Source organism: Microtus oregoni, unplaced genomic scaffold (genome assembly GCF_018167655.1).
Source record: "Microtus oregoni isolate MIOR12 unplaced genomic scaffold, Mior012 000034F_ref0000314, whole genome shotgun sequence".
NCBI lineage: Eukaryota > Metazoa > Chordata > Mammalia > Rodentia > Cricetidae > Microtus > Microtus oregoni.
Window position 1 is genome coordinate 18944017 of NW_024543093.1, and position 12235 is coordinate 18956251.

Genomic DNA, 12235 nt, shown 5'->3' on the forward strand with positions numbered 1-12235 from the left:
GTACAATGCATCATGCAGAGAAATTTTATGGGAATCATTTTGTGAAGCTAATAGCCATCTAGATTTTCATAAACCGGAGACCCTCAAAATATGCAACATAGTAACAGTGAAGATTAATAGATCTCAGAGTTTTGTCTAAAAACGAGAAGTTTTTACTTATTTTTTTATGTTTATTCTCAGAAATGATAACTCAGAATTGCACTGCTACAGGTACAATTTGACCTATAATGAAATAGACATTTTAGATAATATTCTTAGACAAGAATAAAATATAAAATGTAGCCTATAAAAGGCATCTTTTGATAATCCAGAAAAACTCACTCTATTTCAAATTTTTCTGAGAAATTCATACATAAATCCTAGACATTTATTTTGATCATATCCACATTTCCCTTGCCTTCCAGCTCTTCCAGGTCAACATTACACTGTCTTCACAAACTACAGCCCTCTTCTGTAATTATTGTTTCGCACTTGCTCATCAACTGACTATAAGTCCTCAACTATGGGTGAGTCCTTGTGGCCCACCCTCCTTCTCTGTGGGGGAGTTGACTGGTGTGGCCCTGTGCAGGATTTGTACAGGTAGCAGTAGCTATTGTGAGTTCACTGGTACAACATTCATGTGATGTTGAAAAGATGTGTTTTTGCAACAGTTCTCCCCATCCTATGGTCTTATAATCTTTTAGCTCCTTCTTTCTTGCTACCTAAGCCTTGGGCATAAGAGTATGTGATTCATTATTGCTGTTTTATTTAGGGTTGACACCTCATTGCCACTTACCTATTCATACTTTGCTGAAGTCAAGATTGTGAACTTAATTTAGGATTTATCATTTTTTGATAATTAATTATCTGCCAGTCTACTTTTGGTAAACTAAAAGGACAAGCTCATAAGAAATAACAAGTTAAAAGTAAGTTTTGACACATATTATAATGATTTTCTTAAGTTTATCTGCTGATAGTTATTTTGGAAAATTCTTAATGCATGTAATAGTCAAATAAAAAAAAGTATGTTTCTGTGTTAGCTTATTGGGCCTAATCTGTAATTTACACCGACAAACACCTTTGTTGTCAGTTAAAAACTAAGAAAGTATGTGTGTATATGTGTGAGTGCACATGTGTGTGTACATGTGTGTATGTATGAGTGTATAAGGGTGTGAGTGTACATGTATATGTTTCCATATACATCATTTTTTTATTATAAAATATGTGTCAAGGATCACTTAAAATCCAGTGTCTTTTATTTTTACTTTATTGAACACAAAGTGTGCATGAAACAATTAAATTGACATGAAATACTCAGGAAATAAATTGGGGTGTATTTTTGAAACTAAAATGTTACACAAGATTATTCACTTTTCATGAAACTTGGAAGGTCTAGTGAACTACTTGATCAGGAGGAAATTTATATTATTTTAGGATTTTTGTCTAGATTTAAATAACATATGGATGTAAAAATGTACACAATTTCTGCAAACTGAGTCAGATAAAAATGTAGGGGATTCTTCTGCCCTCTTTATTTTACCTTCTTTTGACTTCCACTGACAGTATTAGAGGTAACAACTCATAGTCTAGAATGACTGTGTGGGTCATTTTTAAATTTTCATTGAAGAAAAGAAAAAAATGGCACCTGGGAGGCAGAGGCAGGCAGATCTCTGTGAGTTCGAGGCCAGCCTGGTCTACAAGAGCTAGTCCCAGGACAGGAGCCAAAGAACTATGGAGAAACCCTGTCTCAAAAAATCCAAAAAAAAAAAAGAAAGAAAGAAAGAAAGAAAAGAAAAGAAAAAAATGAAATAAACCTACAAGCAGTTAGAATGTGGGAAAAAGAGGTAACTGTATGTGTTTTAGTATACATGTGTATGTATTTTCACACACACACACACACACACACACACACACACACACACACACGTAGGCAATGGCTGCATGTATGTTTCCCAGCTGCCCAGACCTGAAATAAACACACAGAAACTGTATTAGTTAAAATACTCCTTGGCCTATTATCTTATGCTTATTTCTAGATAGCTCTTATATCTTAAATCAACCCATCTCTATTAATCTGTGCACTGTCATGTGGTTATGGCCTAAGGGTAAGGTTCCACTTGGCATCCAACATCTGTCTCCTGTGTTGGCTACATGGTGTCTCCCTGACTTCACCTACTCTTTCTTCTATCTGCTTGGAATTCCTACCTTGCCCTATTCTGTGTTGCAATAGGCCCAAAACAGCTTCGTTATTAACCAATAGTATTCAAAGCATACAGAGGGGAATCCCATATCACATACCCTTTTCTGTCTAAATAAGAAGGAGCATTAACTTTAACATAGTAATTTTACATATAACAAAACAGGTAACAATATTATATCTATTTTATCTTTAATCATAACTAAGGAAAACCATAAGTATAACTATCTGTTTTTCAACTCCATCAAAGTCTCCAGAAGGATATAAAATTACCTAAGTAAACAGGAAGTGCATTGTAAGCAACTTCCAAAACTCAAGAATTGACAGAAACATCTTGTTATCTGGACAGTGATCGGAACTTCTTTTGTAACATTGGGTCATTAATCTTTAGCCTACAGGCCCATAGTATCTGGCAGACTTTTCCATGAAGTAGAAAATTCCAAAGACAGTTCCATTTATATTGGCAGTTTGTCAGTCACTTTCTTCTGTGTCTTGCAGAATGTTTGGCAGGTGCTCTCATGAAGCAGAAACACTGAAGGACTGTCTCACCTTTAGGCAAGTTCAGCAGTCATTTTTATGTGGGTCCTGCATGTCCAGTTCATACAGCATAGCATCAAGCAGTCCAGGAAAGAGTAGTTTCATGCGCAAATGGCAAACCAACTCCATAAAGAGCCTCTTTGAGGTCCATAATCCTCTTGAAGTAGATTGGTGCTGCCAGGAGCAGGTGTGTCTCACTGTCATGAAGAGTCCTAAGTTCTTGAAACATTTAAAATACCATATTTTGTAAGTCTTTGAAAGGTTCGAAAATGACTTATCCATCTGAAATATATCTCTCTACATCTAGAAAACCTAACTAGCATGACTACAAACTTGACTATTATAGATGATTATCTATTAACCTTTACTTGATAATTTTACATTATATTTTAAATGAACTGTACAAGCACAATACCTTAACCAAAAGCAGAAATATACTTACAGCAAAATTGACCTCAAATTTGTATCAATATGAGTGAGATAACCCAGACCCAAAAAGCAAAATACCATATGTACTCATTCAGTAGTGGCTTTTAGATATAAAGCAAAGAAAAATCAGCCTACAATTCATAATCCTAGAGGACCTAGACAACAATGAGGACACAAAGAGAAACATATATGGATCTAAACTACATGGGATGTAGGAAAAGACAAGATCTCCTGAGTAAATTGTGAACATGGGTACAATGGGAGAGAGTTAAAGAGGAAAGGAGGGAAGCAGATAAAAATGTACAGCTCAATTAAAACTAACATCTAAAACACAAAAATAAAGCATGTTATACAAAAATTTTGTATCAATTGACCAAGAACCATACAAATGCAAAGTATTCATCTCTATATCATATCTACCTTCAAATGTAAACAAACATTTATAAATAATCATTTTGGGAATTTAGATGTAGTTTTCTCCAAACTACTTCCTGCTTTTTGATTGTTAAGTGTTTGTTCATGGAGAACTTTGGGGGCGGGGTCTTGTTTCATCAAACCATATTAGCCTAGAAAGAATCCACAGGTTCCTATCTTCTGTGGAACAAAAGCAGAATTTCTTTTCCAAAGCAACATATCCTTTGACCCAAATTTTGAAGTGCCAGTACCTTTAAAATATATAGTTTGGTTTAGTTTAGTAGCCTGTACAATGAAATGTCTCCTTATACTTAGCTCAATCACAGTCAAAAAATTCAAAGAAAACAGAATAATATACATACCTTGTACCCTGCAAAGATTTGTAACTTGTATTGGTTTAATAAAACACTACCTGTCCAGTTGTCAGGCAGGAAGTATATTCAAGGCAACCAAAAGAGGAGAATTCTGGGAAGAGGTAAGGATCAGTATGCAGTAATCACCCAGACACAGAGGAAGCAAGATGAGAATGCCTCACTAATAAAAGGTACCAAAACACGTGGCTAACATAGACAAGAATTATGGGTTAATGTATGCTGTGGGAGCACCTTCTGCTCCTTTAGCCAATAGCCACTGAAATACCAGACCACTGGGGTGTGGTCTATTTCTCTTTTATAAAGAGCGGCAGTCCTCTGCTCACTCTCTTGGTTCCGGCTCTTGCTCCTGCGATTAGACTCCTTTCCTGGCTGTTGGTGTTCTGTAAGTTTCCCCTAAAATAAATACCCCTTGGAATCCAAACTGGTGTGGGATTGTTTCACGCATTAAATGTAAGATGTAAGAGTTAGTTAATAAAAAGCCTGAGCTAAGAAGTCAACTAATTTATAATTATGTAGGCCTCTGTGTGTTTCTTTGGGACTAAAAGGCTGTGCAACCTGGCAGGACAGAAAACTCTGTACACACACACACATACACACACACACACACACACACACACACACACACACACACACAATATGTTCCAGATTTTGTTCATGTATGGGTTTAATAATGTTGAAACAGTTTCTGAAGAAAAATACCCAGCCTATACCAGTGGATAGATGGTAAGGAAAATGTGATGTGCCATCTTTAGATATGAAATTTTGAAAATAGATACAGACATTCTTATTTGGTAGTTTAGTGATTTTGAACCTAGGACACTTTCTCTCATGACCCATTCAGGGGCAAATAAAAATACAAACCTAAGAATTTTTTTTTCTTTCAGTAAATAAGCAAAATCCAAAACAGTCACCCTGGCTATGGGGTTCCACCAGCATGTCTCCCCACAAGGATCTTGCTGGTCTGAATGAACTACCCAGCTATTCTCTAGTCCATTGATCTCAGTCTGTATATATTGATAGCAGACTTTTTAGATAGTTTCTACACAGTTCAAGTTAAATTAACTTGTGGACAATGTTTAAAAATGTAGAATCATAGTCCATTGTCCTGGGAATTCTCATCTGGTGCTCATTTTCATGACTTCACACTTTATAGAAAGAAGTTATCATAGAAGGGCAAGTAATTATTGTGCTTGTTACGTGATGAGAATTGTGTTTAGTGTGCTAACTACAATATAAATTAAGGCTGCTCTGAAGCCAGGTGTATTAACTCTAATGTTGGTGTTCCCTGATGCAAAATATATTTCCTTAAATAGTTTAACACAATGTCATACTTTTTTATCTCTATTTTCTTATGATTTCTGATATGAGAGAAGAAAGGAAACCCTTTTATTTTCTAATTTTCCATTAGAAAATATTAAAGAGGAGAAAGAGTTAGAGGAACTTTATCAAGCAAAATGCACGAAAGGGACAGAACTAAAACATATGCCTCCTCATGGTGAAGGGCTTTTTGTTAAATGGACAATTTTCGGGTAGTAGCAAAGACTCACTTAATTCTCAACATTGTTAAGTCTAATTTCCCTTCCTCTAAAATCTATGCTGGCATGGTGTGGGAGGACCTTCTGTCTATGTGTTGCATTGTTTTGGTTAATGAATAAAGAACTGCTTTGAGCCTATGGCAGGGAAAAACAGAACTAAGCAGGGAAAGCTAGGCTGTATGCTGAGAGAAAGAGAGCAGAGTCAGAGAGACACCATGGATTCACCACTGGAGATAGATGTGCTGAAACTTTGCTGGTACGCCACGACTTTGTAATGATATACAGATTAATGGAGATAGATTAAATTAAGATGTAAGAGTTATCCAATAAAAAGTTAGCGCTAGTAGGCCAAGAAGTGATTTAAGTAATACAATTTCTGTGTGATTATTTTGGGTCTAAGGTAGCCTGCCAGCTGGGAGCCAAACAAGCAACTCCCTCCAACAGACTTGTTTCACAAATACAGTACAGTGAAGGGATGTCCTGATGCTTTATAGAAATACTGCTGCTGCTCTACCCCATGAGATGACTGTTAAAGAAGGGGGAGTGGCTTGCTCTGAGGAAGCTGCTCTGAGCCTATGACATGGAAGAAATACAATGGTAGCTAGTTGGGGGGACTACAAGAATAAAATAGGAAAATTAATTAACTAAGTGGTATTAGATCTAATTGTTTTGTCAGCTCATCTCAGTATTCCACAAGTGAAAGAGGAAACTTTAGAATTTTTTTTACCCAGGTCAAGTGAATAAGGAAGGCTTTAGATTGTTTAATCTCTAATGGTTTCATTGTAGAGAACAAATGAAGAGCCCAGCCACAGCCAGAATTTAAGCTTCAGATATGTTTCCTTAAGAAGATCCCAAATTCTCACCACCTGAGCCGTTCAGCACCTGCCCTTATCAGAACCAGGGAGAGAACCTGGTAAAGTTTTGGCCCTGAGGATTATGAATGCCACTGTGGCTTGTGGTTTCTCAAATTTCATGCCATGATTTCCCCCATAATCACAGAGTTTCATTGTGGATTTTAAAACCTTCCTTCTGATCTGCTTGCACACGATTCCAGAGGCACTATGTTATCACTCAAAGCACATCAGTAAGCAAATTTGAATGTCAATTCTAGACTTGATCATTGATTCTTTGCGTTGTTCTCTTTGTTTCTGTTTTATTGATGTCAGATCTCAATTTGATTAATTCATGGAATCTACTCCTCCTAGGTGAGTTTGCTTCTTTTTGTTCTAGAGCCTTCTGGCATTCTGTTAATTTGCTAGTGTAGGATTTCTCAGATTCTTTATGTAGGCATTTAGTGAATTTCGAACTTTACCACTGATTCTTGGAGAATTTTAAGTTCTCACAAAATGTTTTCAGGATTTAGCTTTGTTTGAATGTGTGAACCTTAAAAATTTTGTGTGTTAAGTGCTGCAGTGGAAGACAGACCATCACATGCATGTCAGGAAATCATATTCAGCTACAGCATCGAACACTTACCCAGATATTGCTGAACATTGTAAGTACCAAGACTGTAGCCTGAAGTGTGCTTTCTCTACACATTTCTGACTTCTCTCTTTTTGATTTTTTTCAATTTTTCTAGGGATTGCTTAGGCTATGTAGACCTTTTGGTGATCACAGTGGAAAAGACATATCTATCATAAAACAGGGAAGTAAACGCTCCTTAAAAAAATAAAAAGGTATGAACAGAAATTATGGGCAGGGTTTACTCTACACTTCTAAGCCCCTTTAACAAAGCCACAAATTCATGAGATCTCCTATCTACTCAGGCAAGCTACCAAATTTATCTCTCATCCATTCCATTTCAACCTTTGATATCTAAGATCCATATTTTCTAAGGTTGGATAAACGACTAAATAGTAGCTTTGTGTTACACAAGGGAAAGAGATGAGATACTTCCCCCCTCTGTTATTTCTTTATGCTGATTCTAGTCCACTCAAATATAAGCTAGGATGAAGCAGCATGTTATAAAAAGCATTAATGTCACTGGGAGGTCGAGAAATGAACAATGAAGAGGTTTAAAGGACATTCCTTTAGAGACTCTGACCATGTAGAGTCAAATTCTGGGTTATTTTTCTTTCTTGCAGTGTGAATAGCAATTTTTGATGTGATGGTTACTTGATTATTATCTTTCAAAATATCACTAGTCATTTATGAAAGCTCCGCCTGCATATAGCTGAAGTAGGACTAATCCTTTTTCAGCTTTCCAACAGTGCAGAGACCATGGTAGGCCACTGAAGAGTGCTTATCAGTGACACAGATGTGCCTAAAACATTTAAGTTAAAAATACTTCAAGATTTATTTATTTTACGTGTATGAGTGTTTTGTCTGTGTGTATGCATACCTCAATTTGGACCACATGTGCAGTAGTCACAGAGGTCAGAGAAGGGTAATGGAATCATTAGAAGCAGTCGTTAGCTGCAATGTGGATGCTAGAAACTGATCACAAGTCCTCTACAAGAGCAGCTAGTGCTCAGAACCACTGAACAATCTTTCCAGCTCCAACAATACTGTTTCAGAATATTATATTTTAGAACATACACTGATTTATCATTTTGTTCCTGAGGATTTATGGATGTCATAAGCATGGAACAGGGGATATGAAGTGTAGTATAGTGATGACCAAAACAGGTTTTAAAAATTATCGTTTTTTAACACATTGGGTTTTTGAGACAGGGTTTCTCTGTGTATTTCTGATTGTCCTAGTATTGACTTTGTAGACCAGGCTGGCCTCGAACTCAGAGATCCACCTGCCTCTGAACCCAAAGTGCTAGGATTAAAGGCATGAGCCACCATACCTGGCTCAACTTAGCTTCTTACCAAGATGATTTCAATAAAATTTCATTGGTCCATCAGACAATGTCACAGAGTAACATAAAAATATCCTCCCCATTAGCCCCAAAGGAATTAATAGAGTTCAAGAACATGAAAACTAAACAAAATGAACTAATTATCTTAACGTCACCTCTATGTTTATCCTATTGGGTGTTCATAAACGCATACTATTACAAAATGCAAATCACTTATAATGTGCAATTAAGACATTTTCATAACTTAAAATAGATAAACAATAGCTCAAAAATAACATATAATAAAACAATAATGAAATATTATAGTTGGCTGCCAATGTATTTTGAAGGTTATCATCCACCATCTGTCTATATATTATCTACATATCATCTATCATACATCTATCTATGTTCTATATATATTTCTACCTACCTATCTGTCTGTCTTTCTGTCTCTCTCTCTTTCTCTACCTATCTATCTCTACCTCTATTCCTGTGAAGAAAAAATATGAGTATTTGATTATTTGATGAATGATTTGGAAATGCCCAGGATATCATCAGCTCATTAATTAATGAAATTATTTATTTTTACAGCTGATCGATTACTCTTGTCCTCCAAACAATGACTAAATTCTTTATCATATCCTACAAAACATTATAAAATCTGAGACATACCCTCATCTTCAGCTTCAATACCTACCATGTGAACTTAACATATATCTCTACATTCTACTTTTCTTTTAGTTCTTTTAATGGTCCTAATGTTATCCAGAACAGTCAATTGCTACTTTAACTTGGCCTTATAATATTATAATATTATATAGATATTTTTCTTGCCTCCCACCACTCAACCACACTATTTAGAAGAGAATTCAGGAAGAAAATGCATGCTGTATTAAAGAAATACAAGTAATTTTGTCTTCTTGACTGTGTCCTTTGCTCTACAGAAGCTTTTCAGTTTCAGGAGGTCCCATTTATTAATTGTTTCTCTCAGTGTCTGTGCTGCTGGGGTTATATTTAGGAAGTGGTCTCCTGTGCCAATGCATTCAAGTGTATTCCCCACTTTCTCTTCTATAAGGTTCAGTGTGGCTGGCTTTATGTTGAGGTCTTTGATCCATATGGACTTGAATTTTGCGCATGGTGATAGATATGGGTCTATTTTCATTCTTCTACATGTTGATATCCAGTTATGTCAGTAACATTTGTTAAATATGCTTTCTTTTTTTTGTATTTTTTTAAATATATAAATTTTTATAGAATTTTTCCCCTCTTCCTTTCCTGTCCAAGGTATTACTACTTTCTGTTGTTACTGATTTTGCTGCAATAACCCTCGTTTCAGTCACAACAAGAAACAAAAACCCAAACAAACAGAAAACCCCTCTGAAAAAGAGTAGAAAACAAAAAGGTTTACCTCCTAGGAAAAGGAGGGGAAGAAGGGGAGGGCCTATTTTGATTTTTAAATAGGACTGAAGATTAACATTGAAAACTCAGGAGATGATGTCCAACCCTTTCACAAGGCCAAGCCCTCTGTCATTTCCTCCTCTGCGGTTTGTTTTAATTTTTTTTTTCTCTTCTGGGTGCTGATACTTCTCTCTGTCCTCTTGCTCTTGGTGTTTTATTGTGTTTTGTTTTTTGTTTGTTTTTTTAACTTTGTTATCATCACTACTGTAGTTTGCCCCCACGTCCCTTACACACAAGCAAAATATTCCTTCAGCGGAGCGAAGAGGTGGCAGATGACCGGCAAGCTCCACGATTGGCCCAGCAGTCTCTGCCTTGCCCAGCAGCTCATGTTGGAGACATCTGTGTAATGGACAGGGAAGCCAAACACCCTTTCCATCTCAGTGTACCAGAGGATGTCTTCCTTCTCATTCATGAAGACGGGGAAATGCTGGTCTTTGCCCTTCTTTATGGAGTTTGACCTGGTGGTAATGGTCCTCACTTTGCTGAACTTGGCTATTGTGCGGTGTTTCAGACACTCCTGAGGTTCCAGCTTATCATTCACAGTGGATGCCAATGGCTTGTTCATACCAGGAAGGTTACTCCAGAAGTAACAGGCTCTGTGTGCAGCAGACACTTCTTTGGCGTCAATCATCACAAGGTTGGATTCGAGAAATCGTGAAATGTCCCTCTTGTCACTAAGCCCATGGCCACCACATTCTCAAAGAGCCAGAAGAAGGGGCGGTCATCTCCCTCCTTGGGCCGCGCATCATACAGGAGGCGGTAGATCTCAAAGAAGAGCTGGCCAGTACCCTCATAAAGTCCCTTCCGGCAGGGTTGACGATGGAGAGGTTATTGCATCGACTTCCCCCAATCACGAGATCAAATGGGCTCCACTCCTGGATTTGCTTCTATGTGACGCTGCGGACGTCCCCGACGTACATGATCTTTCCCTGGTGCCGCACCATGCCCACTGTGATGGAGTCCTCATACACCTCTGAGGCAATGTAGTAGTCCACTTGGATGCCCAGGCCTTTTAGCACCAGGAGCCCTATAGCAATTCCATCAAACACAGATAGCACCTGGATGGGCTTCCTTTTTTTAGCTGAGACAGGTGGGTAAACCTTCGGAGGGTCAAATTCCTGGTCATGGTTATTGGCAAAGAACATCTGGAGCCTTGATGGCCAGTCTTCCTGTCTCTGCAGCAGGCCATAGGTGCCCTTGGGCTCACAGAGGGGTCTTTCTTAATGGCTGCTTGGGCAGCTCCTGGCCCCACCAAGAGATCCACACACTCGACACAAAAGCACCTGCAGCAGTTGTTGTTCCTGCACATGAGCACCTCGCGCCCCGCACAGCAGATAGTGCAATAGGACTGGTACCCGTCGACGTTGTACTGGTATGCGCACTCCAAGAAGCAGTTTTTACAGTTCTGGCACATGCCACCAATGAAAAGTGGGTGCTCCAGGGTGACATTGAGGCTTCCACATGAGATACAAATGTTCTCGATGTATCTGCACTTCTCCCGCACCTCATACACTAGCCGCTCTCTTGTGCATTCATCAATGATCTTGACTTTAGGCTTCTTGTTGTGCTCTTTCTGGGCTTCTTGGCTGGTGGGAGTGGTGCATATGCAGCTGCCTCAGGCTCAAACCACACGTCTGTGTAAACTTTCTTGTATGGATTATTCTCCTCTTCTGGCAGCTCTAGGCCCTTGGGACCAGAGGGCTGGAAGCCCCCAAGGGCCCACTCAATCATCTGCTTGTTTTGCACCTCCACAGTTTCGCCAGAGTCATTTTCTTCACTGTCATGGCAAGCTGGAAACAGCTTCCCAGCACGGCTGCTGGCCACATGGAGGACTTCTTAGATGCCTTTGTGGTACATGGGCTGCTTATTGTAGGTTGCCTGGTGGAACGCACTGCAGAAGGAGCTCAGTGGCATGAGCTTCTCCACGCACACCACTGAGAACTTGCCGTCTCCGAACCACATGACCCAGCAAGTGCTTTCAGCGGCTCTGCTCCAGCCTGTCATCCACCAAGACACAATCCGGCCTGGCCACCAGGAGAAACCCCTAAGTTTCCCCCACACCAGCTCTTCAATGCCAAAACCCCGGCCACCCTCATACTCAGGCTCACCATCAGCTGCTTTGGTAGCATTCTTGTCCCCAGCATCAGCCCCCACTGGCTCAGGGGTGGTGGCCACAGTAGGGGACTCAGGGTCAGTTGGCTGCTGCACAGCAGGAGGGCTGGCCTCCTCCACCTTCTGAGTCTCCCCAGAGGCCTGGTTTTCTTCTACAGCATTCATCACTGCAATCATCTTGGCTTTCTTCTCAGCCCATAAGGCCAGGTGTAGCCCCTCTGCGGTCCGGCTCTGCTTTCTTTTTTCCATTTGATATTTTTGCTTCTTTGTCAAATATCAGGTGTTCTTGTCATACAAGATTCCCACTTGTTTGGTTAGAGATGCTCCGAGATATTTTATGGTGTTTGTGACTATTGTTGTTGTGCTTTCCTGCCACGCCCACTCCCATTACCTCTGACCTGCCCGCTGCCA

At 39.0% G+C, this 12235-nt stretch overlaps 1 pseudogene; it reads right to left on the reverse strand.

Moving 5' to 3' along the window:
- Positions 1-9938: 9938 nt before the first annotated feature.
- Positions 9939-12013, reverse strand: LOC121432460 (annotated as a pseudogene).
- Positions 12014-12235: the final 222 nt, after the last annotated feature.